Below are 26,795 nucleotides of genomic sequence, written 5' to 3' on the forward strand. Positions count from 1 at the left end.
CATCCTGCTCCATGGAATTGGAATTCCATTTCCTGCCTGAGCTAGGGGAAAGGGCAGGGAGGATTAATGAAAACTCATTGCCCTGACGCTGGCTGCTGTAGCAGGTTAAGTAAAATCCCGCCCGCATCGCTGGAGCCGGTCCTGGCCGGTCGCTCGATGGATGTGCTCCATGTTGATTTTGTGCTACCTGTTTTTCCACTCACCTATCCCATCGGTCTCTGCTCTTTTTGCCCTCAATTGAGTCTGAGACAATTAGTTTCTTTACAAAAGAGAATCACAAAACAGTTAGAAGGCGATTAAATCACTCTGCACTTGCTCAGTTGAGTCTCTTATGAATCTGAGAGTTGGCACAAGTGCCTCTGGCGTGAGCACGGAGCTGCATTCCATTAGGCCAGAGTGCCACCCTGTTGCCAGATAAATGGACAAACTGGACTGGTTTCGGAACCCTCCTTGCCTGTGAAATGTGACCTGTCACCAAGCTCCCTTCATACTCCACATGCATTCCTTACTTTACCTTCCTTGGGGTCTTTCCCTAGGAGGAACGTCCTCACGGGCTGCCATAGCAAGGTCCATTCTTAAACCTTTGGAGGATCTGGTCACTGATGTTTTCAGAGGCCCCTTCTGTTAAAATGAAACTATCTACATTCCATGTTAACTATCATTGCTTCATTTACCAAAGTGTTTAGAATTGTAAAAATAATTCTGAATTTGGTTCTGCTATTAACTACTGACTTTCGTCTTATGTTGAAGCTTTGTTTCCTATATATGAGAGACGTGTGTGTGCATGTATGTTGAGATGCAGTCAACCAGTTGATGTAATATAAAATTCCATGAAAATTTAACTTACCATTTATTTTTCTAAATTGCCATATTCTTTTTTTTTTCTCTTAGAAGCTGCTATTTTTTCAGATCTGAGACGTTTGTATTTAGGCCCATAGAAATGTACAGATCCCAGGCCCTCTGCTCCAGTTGTCTAATGGATTAGGACCAGACCACAGCCCCTTCAACCTGGTGTGTGGGAGGGAGGTGTGAGTCCATGCAGATGTCCCCAGAGGACTGGGACTGTCTGCAGAAAGAGCTTCCTGCTGTGGGCCCACCACCTGGGTGTACTGGGACCTGCACAGTACAGAGTCCTCGGGACACTTTATCTTCCTATTACATTCTCTATCAGAGACCATTTCTTTTTTTTTTTTTTTAATTTTTTATTGTGGGTTGTTCAAAACATTACAAATTTCTTGACATATCATATTCGACACTTTGATTCAAGTGGGTTATGAACTCCCACCTTCACCCCATACATAGATTGCAGAATCACATCAGTTACACATCCATTGATTTACAAATTCAGAGACCATTTCTAGTCGCTGTGTTCAGGTGGAAGGCTCCAAAACAAAGCCACATAAACCCTGCTACGTGTTTTCTTTTCTCCTTCAAAGAACATCAGCCCAAATGACGCTTCATGGTAGACTTAAGATGTTCCTTTAAATAGGGCTGCAATGTAAAGGTTCATGCAGAACTTCAAACTTAGAATGCCATTTTCTGGAGCTCTCAGCCATGAAATTTTGCTCCAGGCAATTTCAACATGCGAAGTCTGAGCAGAAAGATGAATGTTGCGTGCATTTACTGTACCTCAAAACCAGGAGCATTTTTAATATGAGCGTTTTGCACATGAAAGCTTGGCAAAGACTGTTCTCCCAATTTGATTCTTATTCAAATTGGGTCCCATGGAACAGTCTGGAATGTTTAATCTAGTCTATTTTTTCATGAGAAGAAAACCGACTTTGTTGAAAATCTAATATGTATGAGGCACAGTGCTCAGTGGTTTTTGCATCCATTCAACATTTTACAACTTTATGACATCCTTCTTACTATTATAACAGAAGAGAAGAGCAGGTCGCATTGTACCCATTTTACTGATAAGGAAGCTGGGGCTCAGAAAGGTTAAAAGACTTGACTAGAATCAAACATTAAAACCAGTGAAAGCCAATTTGAATTAATTAGACCAATATTAATCCTACCCAGCTGCCTCTAGAGCAAACAGAGAAGAGCAAAAGATAAACAGGAAATATGTAAAGGAATACTGTAGCTGCTGGTTATATCAATTCTGGGAGAATCCACAAAGCTAGACTGAAAGGTGCACTGGAGATGCAGGTTCAGGGTCCAGTCTCCGTGCCCTTGTGGTCCGGATCGTTTGTGCAGGGTTGTTCTGCTGATCACCAACTGCAGATCAGTCTCTGAACTTTGGCCCTTTCTGTTCTCACCTTCACACCTGAATCCTAAATTTGTGCAACCCCTGCAGTGGCACTCCTTGACTCCTAGGACTTTCCCTTCCTGTCCTTCCCATCTGTCTTGCTTAACAAAGTTGGATCAGTCTCCCGCGGATATTTCACTGGGGCCCTCTGGTGGCCTGTGATGTGCCCCTTCACCACCTGGGTCCTTATCCCAGCCTGGGTGTGCCAAGGGCAGAAGTCTGCAGCTGTTAGCCCTTTCAGGAATTCCTTCAGCTACAGAGATGCCCCCAAGGTCGTTCAAGGTCATGCCCCTCCCCACCAGGCCCATATCTAGTGATGAATAAATATGAGATTATAAAAAACTCCCAGCCATTTTGGCCTAACTCAGGACAACCCTCGTGTCTTACTCTAGCTCCAGGGTCTCTGGGGTTGGACAAGGCTTTCAGGCCTGTATCACAGCTCAGCTTTGCAACTGCCCAGTCCTATTCCTTCTTCTACCTTCCACAGGTTTTTATTCCAAGGAACTCTTTAATGAACATTGGCCTATTAAACTGTTTATCTGAGTTGCTTTCCCAGATATCCAACCTACAATGTGTCTCAACAGGAGGGAGGGAAAGACTGGGGAGGGGAGGAGGGAGGCAAGAAAAGGAGGGAGGGGGAAGAGAGGAAGGAGGGAGGAGAGGAGGGATTATCTGTCCTATTCCCTGTATTCTTCTTTTTCCAGCACCACCAAAAGCCCTGCTGTGGTATTATTTTCCAGTGAAATTTGAACATTTGGTCAAGTGCATGTTCTGTGACGAGAACCTTAACTTATATACTTAGAAATACAATTATCCATGGATTAAAAGAAGACACTGTGAAAAAGTATCCACCAGCACCATCAGCTTAGTGATTCTGCCCACAGTGCCTACCAGCTGCCTGACTAAAGCTGAGCGTGGCCTTCCCAGCTCTAGACCCATACACCTGGTGGGCCCTTTAACATGAGCAGCCCGGCTTTACTTAAGAATCATTGGAAACTGCATTGTCGGGAATGGAATATAAAAAGCTTTTTCACCCAACAACTGACTGAAGCAAAAACATTCACCCCTGCAGTACTAAATACCTACATTGTAGTCTACCATTTTCTTTTGATTGCCACCCAGAAATATGCAGCCAGGCGTGGCAGAACGGAGTCTCTGTTCTGGTGCAGACTGCATTGGTCTGCCATTAGCCCTGACCAAGGTCTGCCGGTCACCCTCGGTACCCTCACACTTCCATGCAAACCTGCCCTGGCACGGCTCTTCCTTGTCTCAGGATCACACTCCCAGTCCTTGCTGTGCGTGTTCTCCTAGTTTGGTTTACTTAAACAATTGGCTTAGTTAGCTGGGTCCCTGTGATGCTAGACAAATCCCACCCCTGCTTGCTCCTCTGCCCGTGAATGGCTGATCTGTCTACCTGGCCCTGTGGTCTCCACTGGTGTCTGTCTTCTAATCTAAGTACTCTGGACCCCAAGAGGTGTCTTATGCTTTGTGCCCCACTTTTGGGTTCTGTGCACGTTTCCTTCATGTTGTTCTTCAGACTCACTGCTGGGGGTCTGAGCTAATAATAACTCCATTATAGATGGAAACAGCTGTCACAAAACTTCCTGAGGATCAACATTTGCATCCTGTGGCTCCAAGAATTTAGGGATTCTGATATTTAGGAATGTCACACTCATAATCTTATAGGAGACACTGGTGTGCTGTTCATACTGACCATCCCAAAGGACACTAACTTCTTGTTTAGTTCTTTCCATTTCTCAGCATGAATTTTCTCTTCGTGGGAGAGTAAGACTCCTGCAATTAGTCCTCATGCATTTATACTCAACTTAAATGTGATCTTGTTGAAGTCTGTAAAAGGACCCAAAATCTGGGTATGGTGGCACATGCCTGTAATCCCAGTGATTTGGGAGGCTGAGGCAGGAGGATCACGAGTTCAAAGCCAACCTCAGTAACTTAGCAAGGCCCTAAACAACTTAGGAAGAGCCTGTCTCAAAATAAAAAATAAAAAGAGCTGTGGATGTGTCTCAGTGGTTAAACACCCCTGGGTTAAATCTCTAGTCCCTGTACTCCCCCCCACACACAAAAAAAGAGGATCCAATAAATAGTCACCCTGATTAAGTTCCAAACCAGTGGTGAGGGGAATCAGGCAGGCTGTGTCAAGGTGTGCTCCTGAGCTGATATGAGAAGACCTGCCTTGTGTCCAGAGGCATTTGCATCTCTGGTACTGAACTGGCCAGAAGATTTCGCCTGTCACAGCAACTGTGAGCCAGGGTGAACCTGATTCCACAGGGGCTGACTAGAATACGAGCTTCCCCCTTATAGTCTCTATGAGGAAGAGAAGTTCCTGAGCATGGCTGTTTCACTTTCTAACTCTCCAAACGGTTTAATTATTTCTGTCTTCCAGGCAGGAGGCCTGGTAATCCATGCTTCTCTAGATGTACGCGTTTTAGTCAGCTTTGTGTCATTGTAACTAAAAGTCCTGTTCTCTAAGAACAACTTAAAGAAGGAAAGGTTTATGTGGGCTCTGGGCTCACAGTTCAGAGGTTTCAGCCCACAGATAGCTGATCCATCATTCTGGGCCCAAAGTGAGGCAGCACATCATGGGCTGAGCGTATGGCAGAGGATATGGCAGAGGTAAGCTGTTCCCCTGCATGGCAACCGGAAACAGAGAGGAGGAGGAAGAAGAGGAAGAGGAGGAGGAGGAGGAGGAGGAAGAGGAGGAGGAGAAGTTGTTGCTGAAATTGTCATCGTCACAGGGCAGATGCACTCTTCCAGGGCACATCCCCGTGATCCACCTCCTCCAGCCACACCCCATCTGCCTACAGCTGCCACCCGGCAGTCCTTGAAACTAGGATGGAGTTACCAGGTGACAGCCCTCACAATCCAATCATTGCACTTCTGAATATCCCTGCATTAACAGGAGCTTTTGGGGGACACCTCACCTCCACACCATAACAGACCAAAACCACCAAGAGTGTCGACCACTGGTAGGACAGCCTTTCCAGATGCATCCTCCCTCCCAGGATGTTAAGTCCTTTACATATTTTAACCCATTCAATTCCTTCCCCTAAAAACCTGCTGAGTAGGTACCATGGCTAACCATGGCTAGATGAGAAACTAAGGCACCAAGAAAGTAATGAGTATACCTGGGCTCACAATGCCAGTCAGGATGGAGTCAGGCTTTGAACCAAATAAGTCAAAGCTCAGAATCAAGGCTCTTACTGCCAAACCCAATGGGTTCAAAATTTTCCACCCATGCAATATTGCTCTTCCCACATGCTCCCCCTCCATGGCTCAATTCTGCCTACAGAGAGGCCTAGGCACAAGCTCCAACTTTTTCCAAGTCTCCTTGGTGAAGGAGCTGCCCAGTGCTACCTCACCTATGGGACCTGCAGGGAGCTGAAGCAATACCAGTGACCCTCACCTTCAAGCCTGGTGTACAACAGCCTGAATACCAGCCTTTGTTCCAGTTGGACAAAAAACAAGCAATGAAAGGGCAAAGCCGCTGGGAGATGGGGCCTATCTGTGCTGATGTGTTATTAGATAACTTCAAGTGAATGCAATGATGTAGAGAAAAAATGGCTCAAATCTGCAGCCATCAATTACCTGCCACCTGACAGTGTTGTGAGTTCCTGCTGTGTGCTAGGCACTGTTCTAAGCCCTGTAGAGAGGGAGCTGAAAACAAAACAAACAAGCAAACAAACAAAACCACCCTGCTCTCAGGGACCTCATTGCCTAGTCACAAAGCCCAACTTTAATTCTACCATCACAGGCCTACACCACAGTGCTCTGGAGTAAGAATTTGGAAGCAAACAGCAGGTGTTATGTGAATGAAAGATAAGGGAGGTGATCTTGTCTTGGGTCAAGAAAACCTTCCAGAGCAATCATTTAGCCACTAGTTGAAAGATGGATACTAATTATGGGTTATGATTGGCTAGAGCAGTGGGCCCAGTCCAGGTGGAGGGAAGGGAATGGACAATGTCTTTAAGACGGGCAGAATGAAATCAACTGGCAGCTCCTATGAATGGTGCCAAGAGGAAGTGGTATTAAATAAGACTTCAGAGGTATCAGGTCATATGAGGGATTGGGATTTATACCAAAAAAAAGGGAATATTTGCCTCTTTTTCCATTCATTCCCTGACTCATCCATTCAACAACATTTCTGCAAAACATAGAAGGTGCCAGGATTTGTATTGAATTCTATGGATGTAACAAAAATGACTGTGTTAGTCAGCTTTCTGTTGCTGTAACAAATGCCTGAGATAATCAACTTATGAAGAATAAAGGTTTATTTTGGCTTATGGTTTCAGAGGTTCCAGCCTATGATCAGTTGACTCTGTGGCTTTGGGCCTGTGGTGAGATGACAGAACATCATGGTAGGGAGCAAGGATGGAGTAAAACCTCATGGTGGGAAAGCAAAAGAGAGGAAAAGGAAGAGGCTGAGGCCCCACTATCCCCTTGAAGGCTATGCCCCCAATGACCTATCAACTGGTACTGGGCCCCACCTCCCCCAGTAACACCAAGATCTAAACCTCTAACACATGAGCCTTTGGGGAACATTTAAGGTCCACACTGTAGCCATGAGTAAGACTGAATCCCCCTCTATCCTTCTCAGTTTGTCAACTGGGGGACATAGGATAAGAAATGGTTGTATTCTGTTGTGGGGAAACAGGCTCATGCCGAGTACAAGAGCACAAGACAGAATTTTAACGTGTACTAAGGGATATCATGAAAGACATAAGGACCCAGCCAGGCTATTCCCTGCAAAGGGAAAGACACGGCCACAAAGAGCATTCTAGAACCACAGTGATGAGTGGGAAAAGCACAGGGGAACCTTCCAGGTGGGTGGGAATAGAAGAAAGGAGCCTTCCATCTATACTTTATCTCAATGCATTAGTCTCCTTGGCTGCTGTAATAAAGTGCCACAGGTTGGGTTGCTTAAACAACAAAAAGTCACTTTCTCATAGTCCTGGAGTCTAAAAGTCCCTGATCAAGTCCAACAAGCTTAGTTTCTGGGCAGAGAGGCCTGCCTGGCTTGTAGGTAGCCACCTTCTCACAGTGTGCTGACATGGCAGCGTGGGCTTTTTGGCATCTCTTCTTATAGGACGCTAATCCTATCAGATCGGGCCCCACCCTTATGACTTCACTTCCTCCTGAAGACCTTGTCTCCAAACACAGTCACTTTGGAGGTTAAGACTTCAATTTATGGATTTTAGGGGGACACAATGCAGTCCATAGCACTCAGCAGCAGAAGAAAGCTGGTGAAAGATTTTTAAGCAAGAAATTAACATGGTGACAATACTAACTTAGAAAGGCCACGCTGTGGCTGGGTGAAACTAAAGACACTATGGCAACATTTCTTCTTCTAGGAAAAGTGTTAAAAAGCAATGGGTATTTGAGCAGGAAATGGACAGGACAGGTGGGAAGAGGTGGAGGAGGTGGCCTCCCCAGGAATGGGTACCTTGGGGCTCAGGCTTAGACAACAGGATGGGCAAAGCGAGATGCCACTCACCTAGGTGAGGAGCATGGGAGGAGCAGATTTGTGGGCAGAGGTGGACAGGCAGTGAATTCAGACCTGGGGATGCCTACGCAGAGGCAGTGTGGACATGCTGGCCATGTTGACCATCCCTCCCCGCACGACACCATCATTGCTGGGCGTGGGCCCAGATGAGATGTAATACTCAGGGTTTTGGTGATAGGTTGATGAAGGAGAAGACCTGAAATGTGTAAGGGAGAAACAGAGGCTTATTTAGATGTATATCCTTGCAAAGAATATCCCAGTCCTTAGACGGAACCCTGATGCTACTTGGTTCAACGGTATCTTGCCTTCCTATTGAGATTTTACTCCCTAAATTTGAAGCTTTTGCTAATGGAATCACATTGACAGTAAATGTAGATTCATTCATTTATTAAGAGTGCTTGAGGGGCTGGGGTTGTGGCTCAGTGGTAGAGTACCCACCTAGCATGCATGAGGCACTGGGTTAGATCCTCAGCACCACATAAAAACAAAATAATGTCTCCACCTAAAACTAAAGATGCATAAATAAATAAATATATTTTTTTTTTAAAAAAAAAGAGTGCTTGATGGCTTGGTTTAGAGAAACACAACTGTGATGGGCTGGGTGGCATGTAGCCTTTGAAGAAGATGTCGGTCATCAGTTTTTGTTCTTGTTCTGAGTACCCCTTTTGGTTGTTGTAAATCCTCAGAAAAATTGCTTAGTAAGCAAAGACCTAAATTTACAGCTAATCAAGGGGAGGCTGGACATCTTCATCTGACAGTGTGAAGGTGGTACTTTCTAGATAAGGAAACGGGCACCAAGAGCGGTTACGTAACTTGCCCAAGATCACAGAGCTCAAGTGCTGGAGTCAGGTTTGCAAACCAGATCACTTGGTTCTAAAACCCAAGCTCTCCCAGCTTCCCACTTCCACTCCCAAGGATCCTCTTGTCTGGACGGGACCCATCTGGATAACCCAGGACTCTCTTTCCCCTCTCACTGTCAGCTGACTTGCACACTGAGTTCCTTTTGCAACCTCGATCCCCTTTGGCATATAACCTAACTCACTCATAGGCTCTGAGGATTCCAATGTGGGCAGAACACACCAAGAATTTCCAGGTCCTCTTTCCCAGCAAGCTGAGAGGCCATATTTGCAGATAGAAACCATGAGATAATTCTGATTAACTTATTAGAGAAAAAATATTTTAATTAAATAAATAAAAGAGGAAAGGGGGCTGCCTTTGGCCTTCTTAAGGCTTATAAATGGACCATATACGTGAGTAAAGTAAACTAGCATTAATAAGAAATAGATAAATTCATGGACATGCTGCTTTAGAGTCTATCCCCAATCCTGCCAGGCCAATTTTTGTTGTCTTCCAAGAAATTCCTATTGGGTGTTTGAATTCAATTTGGGAAGGGCCCTACAAGCATATCATATTACAACAATCCGATAGTGTAAGTTCCCCTGTTCTACCCATTTATCAGATGAAGAAACTGAGACTTAGAGAAGTTCAGCAACAACTCCAAGTTCACTGTGAAAAAAAGATGATGGCAGCATTCAAATCCAGGTAGAGAGAATGAACAAGCCAGAGTTCTTAACTTAAGAACAGCCTGAGTTAGAGCCAGAACAAAAAAAAAGAGGTGCACTGATTGCTGGATAATCAAAGCATCTCTTGTAGCCCATGAGATGCCCCAGGAGGATGGTGGAGTGATAAATACATTTCCAAGTGTCATCTCCACCTCTTATTATGCAGTGCTGCTCCTTACAGCTCCTAACACCCAAGGTGTAGACTCTGAAATCTCACTAAGATGTTTATAATTAAACCCTCTGATGGGGACAGCTGTTAGCAGACACACATGTGCGTGCACACACACACAGCACCCTAGGCTGCTCCTTTATGAAATCTCTCCTGCTTCACATTTCCTTTGTTCCTGTTAACCCATTTTCACCAAATATATATATATTACAGAAGGAAGGAGCGTGATAGGAGTCAGTCTCCACCCAGGCACCACTGTGCAAACTTTGGTAAGCTATTTAATCTCTCTGGGCCTCAATTTCCTCTCTATCGAGTGGAGGGATTGATACCTACCCTGTGTGCCTGTTATAAATATTGGATGAGGGCCTACATCCGTCATTGCTTAGCCCAACATCTGACACATATTTTGTGTCAATGCCCTTTAGTTTCTGTCCTAATCACCTATAAGCTCATGAGGCAATAATAACTAGAAAAACAACTCAATAACAACAAACATTGACAAGGTGTGTCTACCTGCCAGGTGCCCTCCTAAGCACTTTCCAAGCATCGTCACATGCCATCTGACATGTATTGCAATGGCCCAGTGATGTAAGTTCTCCTGTTCTACTAATATACCAGATGCAAAAGCTGAGACTCAGAGAAGTTAAGGAAAGTCTCCAAGGTCACAATGGAAACAAGGAGAGGGGAAATTTAAATCCAGGTGAACTGAGCTCTTAACTTAGGAACAATCTGGCCTAGAGCCATGACAAAGACAAGATGATTTTTTTAAAAGCATTAAAGCTTTCCAAGACTTTTTTTGGCCGTCCACCTACCATAAGTGCTCCAATTTCTGGCCACCGACCAGGTTACTTTCCCCAAGCGCTCCTACCCCCTGGATTCCAAAGCCCAGCAAAGCAGGAAGCATGTTTACCCAAGTAATCTTTATAGTGTCTGAGCCACCCATCAAAGGGCTGGCTCTGCCAGGAAGCAATTAATCCCTAATTCACAACTGCTAGCGTCCCTGGATCTGCTCCCTAGACTGGTGGCAGTTTCCCCTAAGCCAGCATTTTGGTGACCATCTTTAGTGATGCCTTGGGGGGCCTGCCTTCTGGGTGTTCAAGCACAGGAAGAAGCAGCACTGGGTTCCTGATGGAAGCCATATGCCCGGTCAACAAACTACATGGACGAGGTGGCTTCAGTGACCCATATTCACTCCTCACAGTTTTGCAGTTGGAAGACCAATATCCGGGTGCCAGCAAGGCCAGGTTCTCATGAGGGCTGTCTTCCTGGTCGCTTCCTCTGTGGTTTGAGAGCAGAGAGAGGGGAAGAAGCTCTCCCAGGTGTCTTCTCGTACAACCAACCCGGCCATGAGAGCTCTGCCTTCCTGACCTAATCACCTCCCAAAGACTCCGTTTCCACAGGACAACACGTTGAGAATTAGTGCGGACTGTGGGGGAGACAAACATGCGGTCCACAATACCTTTAGCCTGAGAATGGACGTGTCGGACCAATTAGAACCCAAGTATAACAGAGCAGGTGAGCTCCCAAACCTTCACGGGCCATAGTCCTCAGCCTGGCTTCATAACAGAACAATCTACAACGGTCTTTAAAATCATTACTGCCCATCCGGATGCAGTGGTGCACCCTGCAATCCCAGCGACCTGGGAGGCTGAGGCAGGGTTGCAAGTTCCAGGGTAGCATCAGCAATTGAATGAGACCCTGTCTCAAAATAAAAAATAAAAAAGGGCTGAGATTTAGCTCATCGTTTAAGTGTCCCTGGGCTCAACCCCTGGTACAAATAAATAAATAAATACACACACACACACACACACACACACACACACACACCCCAGGCCCCAACCAAGACCTACACTGGGATGTCTAGAGGTGGGCTCAGGCCTCACTGGTCTTTAAATTCTCTCCAGGTGATCGCAGTGATTGTCAGAGTTAGGATCCACCAATGTGTCCAGCTGAATCTTTCATAGATGAGAAAGCTGAAGGCCCAGAAGAAGAAACCTTCCTTGTCTAAAAGTATCAGTTGCCACCACTGAAAATCAAACTTCATCTCACTAATGTATAACCAGCCTCAGGAATCAAGGACACATACCAAAGATAAGGATAAATGTGAAAATTAAGAAAGCCAAACAGACTACTGGGAAAGATGCACTTTGTAAAGGAAACTAGCCTAGGACAGATTGCACTATGTTCCCTTTATCTGCTCATTTTTTTTTTTAATCTCACCAGTGACCCCTTAGAGGATGACTGACTGCAAAGCACAACCACGTCCTACTTATCTCAGCTTCCCCGCTTCTGGTCCTGTGAAGGGCAGGTCCAGTTCTGGTCCGTTGTAGGTTGGCTTGTTTCCTGCAAAATGATTTCTCCAAGTTTTAATCGCTGGTACCTGTGAATGTGACCTTATTTGGAAATAGGGTTTGAAGATGTAATCATGTTAACATGAGGTCATTGGGGTGTGTCCTTAGTCCAGTGTAAGTGGAGCTCCTCTAAGGAGAGAGGAGGAGACACAAGGAGAATCCCTTGTGAAGGCAGAGGCTGACTTTGGGGTAACTCATCTGCAGTCCACAGATGGGTAGCCACCACAAGGAAATAAAAAGAAGCTGGGGAAGAATCTTCCCCAGAGCCTTCAGAGGGAGCTTGGTCCTGCAAGCACCGTGATTTCAGACCCCTAGCCTCCAGGACTGTGAGACAATAAATTTCTGGCTTAAGTCACCCAGATTGCGACTCTTCATTCTGGCAGCCCTAGAGAAGAAGAACCGACGGTGTTTCCATAACACTCCAAGCTCCATCTTCGACGGAGAGTCCTACAGACAGAATACTAGGGTTCACAAGCCAGCTCCCCTTCTTGTTAGCTATGCAATAAGTGTGAACTTGTTGAGCAAATTGTGTAAACTCTCTAGAAGTTTCTCTTCCTGTGAGATGAGAGGAAAATAGCACCTGTTTTATAGAGCGGTTGTGTTAAAACATCTAGAGTGCTTAGCTCAGCACTTGTCCCATAGTAAAGTTTAATAAATGTTAGCTAGTGTTTGTGTCTCTATTGACCCCAGAACTACCAGTCTTTGCCAGGTGTTTGTTCTCTGTGCCTCGTGGCATTTCGGTAATACTTAGCCAGAGCTTTCAGGATTACATGAACTGTGATTTCATGTGTTAGAGGTTCAGACTTGATCCAAGTGTGAGGTAGAAAGCTCTATGTAATAGGTGCCACTGGAACCTCTCCCACAGTCCCACACTATCCTCAAGGTCACCTGAAGATGGTTCAGCACACGCTAAGGGAGGGTATTCTCTGGCCACAGAATATGCACAGCACTCCTGAGGCAGTTTGGACAGACTTGGGGGTCACAAGGGAACCAGGAGGAGCACAGCAGCCTTCTTCCAGCCCCTGAGAGAAGGAACTTGACAGATAAATACACCAGCTCTTAGGCTCTGTGGGATAAATCTGCACAAGTGTGTTTCCAGTGGTCCCCAGTGGTCCCCTGCTATGGTTTAGATCTGGAATGTCCTCCTATCGCCTGTGTGTTGAGGCATTGTTTGCTCCTCTCCAATGCAGCACTATTTTAGTGTGTGGCTCTCAGGCAGTAATTGGATCAGGAACGCTCTGACCTCATCAATGGATTAATCCATTCATGGATTCCTAATTTGAGTGGACTATTGGGAGGTAGTAGAAACTGTAGGAGAAGGGAGTCAGTTGGAGGGAGTCAGTCCTTGAGGACTATATCTCACCCCTGGCCCCTTCTCCTCTCTGTTTCCTGGCTGCCATGATGTTCTACCTCACCTCAGGCCAAAGCAATGGAGTCAGCTGCCCCTGGTACAGACAGGGAATGCCACTGTGCCCCTGGAATCCATCACATTTACACAGAAGCCACAGTCCTCCACAACGAGTAAGAGCAAGGAGACACCAGAGTCACCAGGGGCTGGGAAACCCAGAGCTCCAGGATGGCTTTGTTGTGAAGTCCTCAATATAGGCTTGAGGACTTTCAAAGGCCTTGCCACCCTTCCGTAGACTAAACAGTAGTCTGGAATTCTTCCACCCACTTCCTCTCGCTTTTCCCTTCCCTGAGCTCAGACTTGTGTTGCCTGCCCACCCTCCCAGATTCCCACCGACTTCCTTTCTCACTGGCATCCCCTCTAATAAAATGTCACATGTTAAATTCTGCCTTGGTGGCTGCTTCTTGTGGACCTGAATCAGCCCCGGTATGTTCATTGAAGTCTCCAGCTTTTAAATAAATCCCAGGAAAACTAAGTAGCCTACAGCCAAAGAGCCAATCAGGATTCAGTTTCTCTTGACCAAAATGTGCTTTCTCTGCCCTTGTTCACCTCTAGAACTGCATGTTTCCTTGTTGAAAGGAAGTGTTTACAGAGATGAGAAGAGGGCATGGGGCACTTCCTGGGTTACTCTTGAAAGATGCAGAGACATAGAGGAGCGTACTCAGAATTCTGAGTTAATGCATAATGAGGGTAAAAAGACAAGAAGCTTATAGGTGTCCTGGGGAGGATTTGGTGAAGAATGAGCCACAATACCCCCCATCACTGCAGGATGCTGTGGAGACTGGGAGGCTGGAAACCACTGAGGGAGCTCTGTCTAGCAAGACACTATAAAGAAACACCTGTACAACTGATGGAAAAGGAGAACTGGAAGCACTAAGTTTTAAATAGCAAGAGAATAAAAATGATGTCCATCACAAGTACATGTATGAAGACACGAATTGGTGTCAACATACGTTATATACAACCAGAGATATGAAAAATTGTGCTGTATATGTGTAATAAAAATTGTGATGCATTCTGCTGTCATATATTTTTTTAAAAAAATTAATTAAAATTTTTTTTAAAAAGAGAATAAAAGTGAAGTAAAATTGGACCTATTTAGTTTAGCATCTCTGATAGGGATTCAGGATTTTTGTCAACCTGATGACCTCATCCCAAACTTCATAAATAGATGAGGCAAAGGCAAGTTGGAAACTCAGAAGGCAAAGCACAGAAAGCCTTCTATATGGTTGGTACATGTCACTGCACTGAGTTCCCCCAGGTGACAGTGGCTGCCTCTCTCCCTCCTTATCTCATCCCTGAGGTTCCTGAGAGACAGCAATCAAAAGTTAACTGCCTGCCGTACCATCATGCACCTAAGAATCAGGCTGATTCCCTTGAACTGAACTACAGAAAACACAAATTTCTTCACTAGATCTCCTTCCCAAGGTCACCTTCCCTTGTCCCCTACGTGAGGTCAGCAACCCCTCTTTGCTCCCTGTTCCATAACTCCTCTGATTTTTTTTATCAGTGTTTGACACACAAAGTCACCTACAGATCAGTGTACCTGCTCACACACACATATCCAGTGGGAGCTACATCAGTTACTCACTGCTACAGCGTTTGTCATCAAAGAGGACTCAGTAAAACCCAGTCCAATGGCTGAATGCACAGGTGGAGGCAAGGCTGGGCACACTGCTGGAAGTGGCACCTTCTTGTTTGGCTTTCCTCTGGCCAACATAACCAAGATATTTTATAAAGAAGATACAACACATCTAACTGCATCCTTCATATTTGGCCAAATACAAAACTCTTTCCAATATTCCTCATTGTGGCTACACCCACAACAGCTGTGTGAGACAATGGCTGACCCCGTCTAAGCCTTTGTGAAGCCATGGGGAAACCGAGACTCGAGATGGCATCTCCCTTGCATGGCCACTGGCAGGGGCACAGTGCAGCTGCAGGAGGTAGATCATGCCTAAGATGCCACTCCTTGATTTGGGAGGCAATGTGGCTGCTGAGTCCTTGCACAAAAAACATTTGCTTTGTCCCACCATGACGTTCTTGCAAGAGCTCTGCAACCCAGATACCGTTCGCTTCCACTGCATATGGAAACAGAGGGCTTGACAAATCCTGCTCCCAAATATAAAGTTAACAATAAATATAATCAGCATCAAACTCAGGACTTCCTAACTCAAAGTGCACAACTTTATAACCTAAGCCCAGACCACATATACAAGTCCATGTCTGTTCCCTCTGAGAAGTAGGTGGCCAGGAAGCCAGGCTTTGTGAAAAGAACAGGATGATTCTAAGGGAGCCCCCAGTACCCTGGGCTGGGACAAGCTGCTTGACTCCTGCTTAACATCCACTAGGAAGAACTATCCCAACACCTTCCCCTCCAGCACAGGTGCATGCAGAATTCAGAGGCAGAGGCTGACAGCTCCGTGAACACTGGAGCTCCGCCTAGCTCATCTGTCTTTCCTAGGCACAAGCTCAGTAATTGCCTTTGAACCTAAACTGAACTGCATGTTTAAACCAGTGCTTTTAAATGTAAGAGTATTAAAAAAAAGTACTTAAGATAGTTAAGGAGGGGGAAAAACAAAAACTATAAAAACTGGAAGGCGTCCAACGGGAATATGGAGAGATTTGTTTAAGCGAGAAAAACTAAAGGAGCTAAAATGTATAACTTGGCTCACAGACAAAATACAAGGCGCGTAAGAGACCACAAATATTTGGAAGGTGCAAATAAGAGCACGAGACTCATTCCCTGTGTTCTTTGACACGGCCTATTGTGGGAATATCAAGGAAAATGATTTGGGGAGAAAATAAGCATGCAAGGCAACAGGGACAAGGACAAGGTGACTCAGAGAGACTGTTGGAATGGGAATGTGGAGTCCCAAGGCTCCACATGTAGCTCTCCAGGACTGTGGGCAATCCACCGTCCTCACTCATTCATCCATCTACATGGTATCACCAGGAGCTCTGCCCCAGGCCTGCCATCTGCCCTGGCAGAGCTTACCAGGGGAGAAGGAAACTCATAAATAGCAGGAGCACAGAGTGATGTGTTGGACGATGGTGTCCACAGAACATGGGCAGCTGACTTGGCCTCTGAGAGTCTCCTGGGGAAGAAGTGGTTAAACCGAGACTATAGCAAGTGAGGAAATAGATGTCACTGAGGACAGAGGGCTTCAGGGAGAGGGAGAGGCAGGTAAGAAGGGGAGGCAGAGACAGAGTGAGGAGCCTCCAAAACCTGGAGGAAGCTTGGAGAGTGAGAGGGAGGCAGTGGAGCAGGGCCCCGGAGAGCAATGGGCCAGAGCCAGCCAGAGCTGGCCCAGTGTGCCAGGCACCTGCAGGGACAGTGGGGAGCTGCTGAAGGCTGATGAAGGGGACGCAGCAGGAAAAGGGGGGATGAATTCGGGAAGATCAGGCTGGAAGCCACCGAGTTGTCCACAGAAAACATGAAAAGCTTTCCTAGGACAGGGACACGGGAACGGAGTGCTAATGGATGGGGGACACTGCGAAGGGCAATCCTGGCAGACACAAAGCCTCCGCAAAGACGATCAAGACCTCGGAAAGTCTGGGAACAGCAAGAACTTCTTATGGGTGCCGTCAGGGAGCAGGAAGGAGCAGAGGTGACAGTGGCAGTCACACAGCACCTCCCCTGTGACACGAAGGGAAGAAAGCAGAGCAGGTCAGGATGAGGCTGGAGTCAGAAGGAGGCGAGTTCAAAGCCAGCCCTGCCATAGCCCCTGCTTGCTGGGGGACATGGACTCAGGCGGGCTCCCGCTCTGCTCCTGTGTGAGGTGGCAGCACTGGGCTGAGCACAATGTCAAGGGCTTGGTGAGCTGTCCTAGGGGCCACAGCAGGGGCATTTCCTGGATGTCATGTGCAATCCCTCCTTGTTTTTCTTCCCCAGAGAGTCCTGGAGAGGTTATCCTAGGACCTTTCCAAAGAGTTTGAGTGGACAAAGCACTTAAAAAAGAAGGTTCAAGTCACTTAAAAAGTGTATTTTTTTCTTATATCACAGCGCCACACCCTGTGGAGGCTTCTCCTGGGCCTCTGGCTCTCTGCCTCTGCTCTTCTGGAGCACAACATCATGCACCACCCCACTGCTGATGGCTTTGCAGGCTCAGGAGGAAGTGGAAGGCCTGCCCTCTTCTAGGTCTTCCTGGAGGCCGCTCTCACTCTGGACCCTCTCAGGCCCCAACCCAGCTGGGGCAGCTGTGGCCTAGAGAGGTTATGCAATGTGTTTTGGGCCTCCAGCAGGCCTGGGATGGGCCCCAATGAATGCAGTGTACCCACCACTACTCACCCAACTCCTCCACCCAGTGTCCGGCAGTCTGTAGCTTCATCTGTTTACACCATTTGCTGTTTACACCAAGTGCCCACACCCATCATGATCAAAGCCCGTTTCTACTTAGCTGTGTGTCGTTGGCCAGGTGAGGTCTCCATGCCCTGCTGCCAAATACTTAATTCAGGGGTGATGTCGCACCTGTGTCGTGAGTGCTTGTGAAGGTCCAGTGAATCAGGTGTGTAATGTGTGTAATAGGCGTTACTGCTCCTGTGGAGGTGGTGATGCTGAAGCTCATGGTGCTGAGTCTGGGGGCCGTCAAGTGTGGAAGAATACTTTTTTTACTTTCAGAGTAAAATTTAGTGGCTTGTATGGTGGGGGGATGCCAGCTTTCCATGCTTCATGTATATGCACCTGGAACTCCTTACCTGTGACCTCTACCATCTACAGCTGGGCAGGTGCTAAAGGCAAATCTCTGCAAGACAGGCTCTGTGATGACCTCTCCCCTGAGACACTAGAGCAGAAAGAGTGAATCTTAAGAGTAAGGATAGCCAGAGAGGGGCAGTAACCAATCCAAGTCACACAGCAAAGGTGGAAGAGCCAGGTCTGCAGTCCAGGACTCTTGACAATTAGCTCTGCCCAGTGAAGGTACCTACAGAGTTACCAGCCCTCACTGAGGACCTACTATGTGGTAGGCCTGACAATGGACGCTTTACATCCATGATCCCATCTCATCCTCTTAACCACCCCAGGAGTTGGATGTCATTTCCTTATTTCACAAGTGAGAAAATAATACCAAAATTTGTAAACCCACTGACTGTGTCCATTTTCTTTTGCTATAACTAAATAGTACAAACTGGGAACTTTATATAGAACAGAGGTTTATTTAGCTCATGGTTCTGGAGGCTGGGGACAGCAGAGACCAGTTGGAGTCTCAGTGGACATCAAGAGTATTTTTCCTCCTGGCCTCTGGCCAGGACACTGAGATTAGCAGAGGTGTTACTAAACCTCCACATGTTCCAGTTACCACCATCTCAAAGAATGTGTCCCATTCCAAACCCAGAGCAACTCACAGAAAATGTCACCCTTGATCCGAAAGCCTGAGCTCAGCAGGTCACTTTGGCTTGTGGCGGGCACCTGGTCCTCTCTCCTGGACCTTTATCTTTCTGTTTTTTAATTGAGCTTGGTGATGTAAGTGGCTGCTTCCAACCCTGCCCACAGTCCCCAACACCCTGCTGCCACACAATGGCAGGAACAATGGCCCTGCTGTCAGCAGAGGCAACAGCGTGGCCAGCAGGAGGAGGAACCCTCTGCTGTGGGGCCACACATCAGGCCCGCTGCTGGCCAGCGACCATGTGCCAGCTGCAAATGTCCACTAGCATCAAAACACAGTGTCTCTTCAGAAGACAAAGCCCCTCCCTGCCTGCGCCTCCCTGGGTCCTGAGGAAGGCTGTCATCTCCCCTGATGCAAGGCCCCTTGTCACAGCACATGGGTCCCTCGGATGTGGCTCCTGGGCCTGGAATGGGGAGGGAGGGCTCCTCACCTATGGCAGCTCACTGGAACTTAGACCCCTGGACGAAGAGAAATCAATACATACATCCATTGGCAGAAGGAAGAATGAGACAGGGAGGGATGGGACAGAAAGACAAACACAGGACAGACAACCTAACGTCTGTCTAAGTAGAAACAGAAAAAGCAACATGCATATCAATCTGCTACAGAGACCTGCGAAGCACAGCGAGGGGTCTGCCGCTCGCTTCTATAAATAAAGTTTTATTGGCGCGCAGTAACATCTGTTTGTTTACATGTTGTCTGTGATCGAGTTTGCCTTGCAGCCGCGAAGCTGAGAGAACATAAGCCCCGAAAGCAGAAAATATTGACTGTCTGGGCTTTTACAGAGAAAATGTTGCTGACGTCCAATCAACCTCAACGTCCTGCCAAGGACCTCACACACTTCGTTCTACTTTATCGTCACAGTAACTTTTATCCTGTAGGCATCAGTCACTCTACTCTTCAAGCTGAACACTTAGAGACGTGAAGTAACTCTTTGCAGGCTCCGGAGAAGTCAAGAGAAGCCCCTGGATTTGACCCCAAGATACTGCCCTTCCTCTGCACCTACGAGCTGAGGGTCGGGCTCCCCTCCACCTGAGATGATTCTGGTGAGGGGTGGGGTGGGGGTGGGAAGAGACAGCAGAGTGTGTCTTCGGGGAAGGCAGAGTGGCAAGAACCAACACAGCTCAGAGCACAGGCCTCCCGGAGAAAGAATGTTACAACTTCAGAGCTGGAAGGCGCCTCCAGATCAGGCGCATGTTCTGGGGACCAGAGAAGCAAGCCACAGGCGTGCTATGGGGAGTCACACCACAAGAAAGTCCCCTCTGTTGGCATAAGACCCCAAGGCTTTCCACACTCAGCTGCCTCTGGCCTCCCTCTCAGATCCCTGTGCTTTCTGTGGGTCACACAGACCCAGGGAGCACTGAGGCCACGAGTCCCCTCACGCTGTTTGGAGTTGTGATCAAACCAGTTCAAGACTTAACTTGTGTTTTGACTGCATGTCTTCATGTGACCATGGTTTCTGTTTGACCAGGTGCAGAGAAAGGACACAGCCCTGGAAACCTGCCAACCTGGCATCCTGTTTGTCACATGCTCCATGTGTGACCTTGGACAAGTCACCTAAATGCTCTGGCCTCAATCTCCAGCTGTACTCAGTGTGGGGGCTGGAATGACTCCTCCACATCCGCTCAGCATGATTCACACAGAAGTCACACCCGAGCTCACAGCCCTGACACCAGTCGATTGCCATCCTTGTTTTTATTCAAACTTGATCTCACAAGATCAAGAATCAGGAATGTATTATTCACATCTGTAAGACCTCGATAACTAGAATTTAGGCATTCATTCCACCAAAGGCATTAATTGAGCTTAATTCTTGCCAGGATTTGAGCTTAATGCTAGAATCCAGCTATGCATAAAACAGAAGTATCCAGACTGCACTGCAGTGTGACAAATGCCATACCCAGAGGCAGTCGAGAGCAGCTGGACCATGTGGCTCCGGGGCCAGCCAGCCTGGGTTCAGAACCTGGCTATACCACTAAGGAACGCACAGCACAGCCAGGACACGCAACTCTCCTGTGCCAGAGGTCCTCCTCTGCAAAACGGAGATAAAAATAGCGTGTGCCCAGGACTGTTGTGCGCGATCAATGGAGCGTGTTCTCATAAAGCTCTGAGATGCACGCATGCAGGCCGAGCACTCTGTGAACATTGGCCATGACGATGACGACGGAGGTGCCTAGGTGATCAGGCTGGGGGTGGGGGTTAGCAATGTCAGCTTCCCCAGGGAAGTGACAACCACACTGAGGCCCAAAGAGTGAGCAGGAGTCAGAAGAGGAAGGGTGACAGGGATGGGGGTGAGAAAGTTCCCTGGGCAGTGGGTGTGGGGGTGCAATGGCCCTGAGACAAGGGCATGTGGGAGCTGGGTGACCACAGAGAGAGCTGACAGGTGAGGCTGGGGAGACAAGCCACAGTAAGCCTAAATCTGAAATCTGATCATGAAGGCTTTACAGCCACCCTGTCCCACTGCCCCTCTGGAACAAGAGACATACAGCCTGTCACACAGGTTATCTGCAGAGCCATGTGATAGGCCCCAGGGGAAACCCCGCCCCTACCTTAGAGGCCACACCAGCACTGGGCGCTGGGGCTGGATGACAAGCAGGAGATCCTCCAGAAGCTGCTGGTGGAGCAGAGTCCAGGCTGGGCGCTGGCTGAACGCAGTGAGGCTCACGCAGGGAAGTCAAGGGCCACTGCAAAAACAGAAAGGGGAGGACCTAGAGCTAGAATTAAAGCCCAGAGACTCAAGGGACAGGAAAAATACAGGGAAAGAGACCAGAGGGGAAAAGAAGCAATAGGGTTTGAGACAAATGCCCCCAGTGCTCCAGAAGGCCAGCCGCTGCTTCTCTGAGCCCAATGACAGGTGTGCAGGTGGGTCAGCCTGGCTTGGTGGCTAAGGGTCTGGGTGGATAAGAGGCCCCCTGATACACCAATGGCCTGTGGATTGAGAGGTAGTCTGGGTAGCATTGCAGAGAGAAAGTCACTGTGTAGTCACATGGCCTTGGCCGAGCATTCCCCTTCTGCCCTCCATGAGGTCAGGGTGGTCCCCACCATCCTACTCCGAGGAGCCTAGGGGGAGGCCCTAGGAGAAGCACAGCCTTGAACATCTGCTGATCTGAAGGCCAAGTCTGCAAGCCCCACTGCACCTCTACCTCATTCGAACATCAGCAGTGATAATAGAAGTGTCTCAAGTGATTTATGAGGATAATAGGAATTCATATAGGTAAGGTCCTTAAAGCAGTACTTGAAACATAGCAAGCACCCTCCGTTATTATTTCACTTGATTTTACTTATTCTTTTCAGGAGTGTTTTGAAGCCCAGGCTCCATGTTGACTGCTCAGAACATAATGGTGACAGGTCTGATTCCTGAGAAAGTCAGGCAAGGGATGGAATGAGTCCTGAGCAGGTTCTCATGGCTGCTAGAGAGAAGCCAAAGTTGCTAAGGGAGACCCCCTGGGAAAAACAAGCTGGATGCAGATGCAAATAAATAAATAAATAAATAAGTCAGATGGCAAATGCAAAAAAAGTATGTCCTGATGTCTCCCATTTTTGAGCATGGCCCAGCAGGAAGGAGGAACAAATAGCAACCAGAACAAGAATCATCTCTGCCCCAAGAAGACCTAGGCAGCAGCATTATCGAGTCACTGACTGCCCGTTAGAGAGGACACTGCTCCCCTTCATTACAAAGCAGGAAAAGATGCCACATTCTGCACTTTTGTGGCTTGGACCAAATATGCATTTCAAAGAGTCACCACCAACTTGTGCCCAAGTCTCCTTTTCTTCCTGATGTTCAGGCTTCTGGGTTTTTATTGTTCCAATCGATTTATAGACACAATAAAAATAATATGAGATGCAATGGATTTGTCCTATGTGAAAAAGAAGGTATCAGCGGTTTTCAAATACATTCAGGGTTTTTATTTCTACTTCAAATTTCATGTTTTGAAAATTAAGTATATTAAAAGTTAGAACAACTATAATTCTTAAAAGCTTCAAAACCAAAACATTTAAAGCAAGGAAAAAAAGTCTTGGCCTGCAAAGTGAAGAGAGAAGGGAAGCAGTTAGCAGAACAATTCAAGACCCTCGAATGTCAATTGCCCTCAGTCTTCTACCTATTTCCAGTGACTGGGGTGGTCCAGTTAAAATCCCATCTGTAGTGATTTTCCTTCCATCTATTCCTAAGATGACGCAGGGACACAAAGGTATACATGTTTCTTCTGAACAAAATGTACCAAAGCAGTGTTGGGACAAAATATTTTTAATTGGATTTTACAACCATTTATGCTTCTGTAACAGGAAAATTGGAAAGTGCAGTAAGCCATAAAGAAAGAATACATAACCCAGAATTCCCGTCCCTTGAGGTCACCAGTTAACTTGGGGGCATCTGCTTTCTGACACTGTGTTTCAATGCATAATTTGCTGGGGTTTTTAAAAATTATTATTATTCACTTGCTTTAAGTAGTAAAGACTTGCTATTTATCTGTATTCATATTCAGCATCTTCACTTCATGTTTTGCCATTGGTATTTTGAAGGGCTAATTTATGCACCATTCCCACTTGTCTGATAACTGCACCACACTTTCTCCGAGGGGCAGTTCAGCCTGATCTTGAACCAAGGGTTGAGAATCGAATTGGACGGGAATGGACATAGTAAGGAAAATGGGGCATAGACTTTCTTCCAAGGGCTCAGCTCTGGGGTCAGCTGAGAGGCTTTGACTGCTCCCAGGCCCTGGGGCAGGCTGGCCTGGAAAAGAGAGCAGGACACCCAGGGAGAGGGCACTCGGAGGCACCATGGCTTAAGAGCCAGAGCAAAACACCAGGTCTGGGTCTCCTGGGGACCAGTGACGCAGGCTCTGAGACTCCTCCTTCTTCCTCTTTGTCCAACCTGACATGTTCTATTGGTTTTTCCTCCACAGCTACTGTGTGGAGATGCCAGGGACCCCCAGCCTCTCCCCACTAGTCACAGAGAGGTTCCCAGCAGGAAACAGGCCAGAGCTCCTGGACCACTGGACAGGGACTTCTTTCTCTTTTTATTAAAAGATGAAATAAAATAGAGATCCTAAGAATAGTTCCAAAACTTCTGAGAAGTGTATGTGAAGCCCAAGCCAGTCTTAAGTGACTCCCTGGGAGCCAGCACATGGAGCTAAACCGTGACCCTGCCACTAGTCACCACAGGAGCCATTGAAAGTGCAGAGTTCGGCCTTGTATGTGCTCCTGATGTTCAAGAGGATGTCTTTCCATTATTGGAAAAGGCTGACAATTGGATTCAATAAATGTTTTGTAACAAGATGAACTATAGGAAACAAATTCTGGAAAGATCCAGTTTCATGCGTTGTCGTTTTTACCAGAAACTCACACAGTGATCCAGATTCATCCCTTTCAACTTGGATGTTTGGATTGAGTTGAACTGAGAGTTTTACCCAAGAGCTAATGAGAGTTAAGAGACTGGATATGCAAACAGACAAGGGCCAAACCACACACTGAAACAGCACCTGGACTCTCCAGCTGCAGCAGCCCAGGAACCCATGACGGATAGTCACACATCCAGGAGTGACACCCAGCCTGCCGTCCATAATCAGCCTAACAGGAAGCAGGGTCAGCAGTATTCAGGTATCTCTAGCAGTTGGTCCAGGAATTCAAATAATTGCCCACAATGGCCAGGACTTGATTAGTAACTATCAGGTTCCCTAATTTTTGTTTCTACTTCCAACTTAGAAACAGCTAGAGAAAACCAAACAGGCACCCCAATTACACAGGGTGCCCTGCTTCAACGTAGGCCACCTTCAGGTTCCCCTGGCCAACACCTCCAGCTAGGGCACAGCGGAAGCCCCATGCCCACCCCTCCTCCCCCTCTGAAAGCTTCCCTACGCCTCTATTTGCCTTGAGTCTCACGAGTGATGTGGCTGGTTAGAGCGTGCTCAGAACAAATAGCCTTCCCTTGCTCTTATTTGGTTAGTGGTCACTGATTTCCATAAGTTACACCTTCTTCCTCTGTTTTGCCTACTAATATCACGACACTTCACCCACCTTAATGCCACTGTTTTAGGATTTCATAGAATTGAGAAGTAGAAATAATTCAGGGCTCCCTAATTTGTCACACTGAAGTTATAAATAAGGTCAGTGAAGTGCAGAAAATTTTGATCCAATGCTCCCTCCATGACAGTCACTTCTCCCTGAAGGTGAGGTCATCTCACATCAGGGTCTTGGTGAATTAAAATACAGAAGCTCATGACCTGATTGGGTGACACTGTGTACACTGCTATGGTGGATAGCAACAGACATATGCAATATGATCTAGAAACTTTATATAAGGGTATAAACGAGAACTTATATAAGATGCCATTACCAAAGTATATTCCAAAGGATATTAGTCATTGTTGTGTGAAAAATAAACTTTATATCAAAGCACTTAAACTGTGAGACCAAGTTTAACAAGATTTTTATTGAACATTTAATTTACCAAGAGAGAGAAACAATATATTTCCAATCATAAATGATTCTGGAACTCATTCCGAGCAGAGGATCTCTAGGCTCTAGAGTAACAAGACCAATAGATTTGAAAAATGCTTTTATAGGAAACTAAGATGTTTAATAACATTCTAAAGCCTCTTTGAAAAGAGGTATATAATGGAAAAGAAAATACCACTTCCTTAGTAGCATCTAAAGTTTATTAAGGTCTTACCATGTTCCAGGCACTCGATTACAGTATCTCATTTAATTCTCACAATATCCCCATTTAGCTGGGCACTATCATTATGCCTTATTTCACAAGTGAGGAAGGAGAATGCCTGAGAGCTTGGGCAACTTGCCCAAGAGTTAGCTTCCCCAGGAAGAGCTCACTAATTATCCTTCCCCACCACACTGGCCTTAGGGAACCAAGGAAGAACAGGCCCTTTTGCTTCTGCCTATGCATCTGAGGAAGTCTGAATGCCCCTTTACCAAAGGAGAGTGAACATCAGTGAGACTCGTGGAGTCCCTGGCTCTCAGTCCTCTAGCTTGTAAACTTGTTAGGACTTAGCTTTGAGGGTTAAACTGTGTTCTCCCAAAATTCATATATTAAAACCCTGCCCCAATTGTGAGCATATCTGTGGACAGTGCCTTTAGGATGCTGTTAAGGTAAAGAGGTCCTAAGGATGGGACTCTAACTCGATAGGCCTGCGGGGTTATAAAAGGTTATAAGAAGAGAAAGATTCTGTCTCTCCTTCTGCCATCTGAAGGCACAACAGGAAATAGACTCTATTTGAAAATAGAGACTTTAAGGGGTAATTAAAGTAAAATGATACTCTTCCGGTGGATGCTAATCTAATCTGACTGGTTTCCTCACAAGAGGTCTGCGCACACCGAGTTCCCCAGGGTGTACAACCGCCTAAAGAGACAGTAAGACTGTGGCCTTCCGCAAGAGGCTTCATGGACAACCCATCCTGCCAGGCCCTTTGTCTTGGACTTCCAGCCCCGAGAACTGGTGAGAAAACACATTTCCATTGCTTAAACCACCAAGTCTGCAGTGTTCTTTGATGGAAGTGCTAGCAAATTAATGTAGGGTCAGAATCCCCAGATGAACCTTCTACCTTCCCTGATGAGACCCGTGGCCTTGGAAAAGCCATTGAGCTCTTCTGCGCCTCAGTCTGCAGTCTGTGGTCCAGGGGCGGCAGCAGCACCTCCGGATCATTCAGGGTTAGTGGGATCATCCACTACCCAGGGGGCCTGGCACACAGTGAGCACCCAGTGAGCGGGAGCCATCCTCCCTGCTGTCATTCATCCTCCCAAGGCACAGTCTACGGGGAACTCTCACTGCTTGCAAGTGACCTCATAGCTACCAGATTCTTCAAGTGCAGGTAAGGAAGGGAAGGCCAGAGCAAGTTCCTGATCTACTAACCCACCCACCCTCTGTCAATCTGCCAGCCCGGATGGTGGACACCAGGAATGTTGAAATGCCCTCCCACCAAGGCAGGTTTCCCTGATGGTGTAGCCCAGATGTATCCACCTGCCTCCATGCTGGCCACATGGACAGAAGATACCACCCAGGGTGAAGAGGTATCTATTTTCCTCCTTAAGTTAATTTTTTAAAAAAGTTTCATTAATTAAAGTGGGTCCTCAATAAGCAGCCACTTGGTTACTTGTTTATTTTGATTTAAAATTTTTTTATTTGTTCTTTTTAGAT

General features: G+C 46.8%; 1 long non-coding RNA gene across 1 annotated transcript in view; it reads right to left on the reverse strand.

The window, feature by feature from the left end:
- LOC125610934 overlaps positions 1 to 21,415 on the reverse strand; it is a 99,874-nt gene extending 78,459 nt beyond the window's left edge. The window contains exon 1 of the long non-coding RNA XR_007341024.1: positions 21,196 to 21,415. This is a non-coding gene — a long non-coding RNA (uncharacterized LOC125610934). The remainder of the gene's footprint in view (positions 1 to 21,195) is intronic.
- Between the last annotated feature and the right edge of the window lie 5,380 nt (positions 21,416 to 26,795).

Source organism: Marmota marmota, unplaced genomic scaffold (genome assembly GCF_001458135.2).
Source record: "Marmota marmota marmota unplaced genomic scaffold, marMar, whole genome shotgun sequence".
Lineage (NCBI taxonomy): Eukaryota > Metazoa > Chordata > Mammalia > Rodentia > Sciuridae > Marmota > Marmota marmota.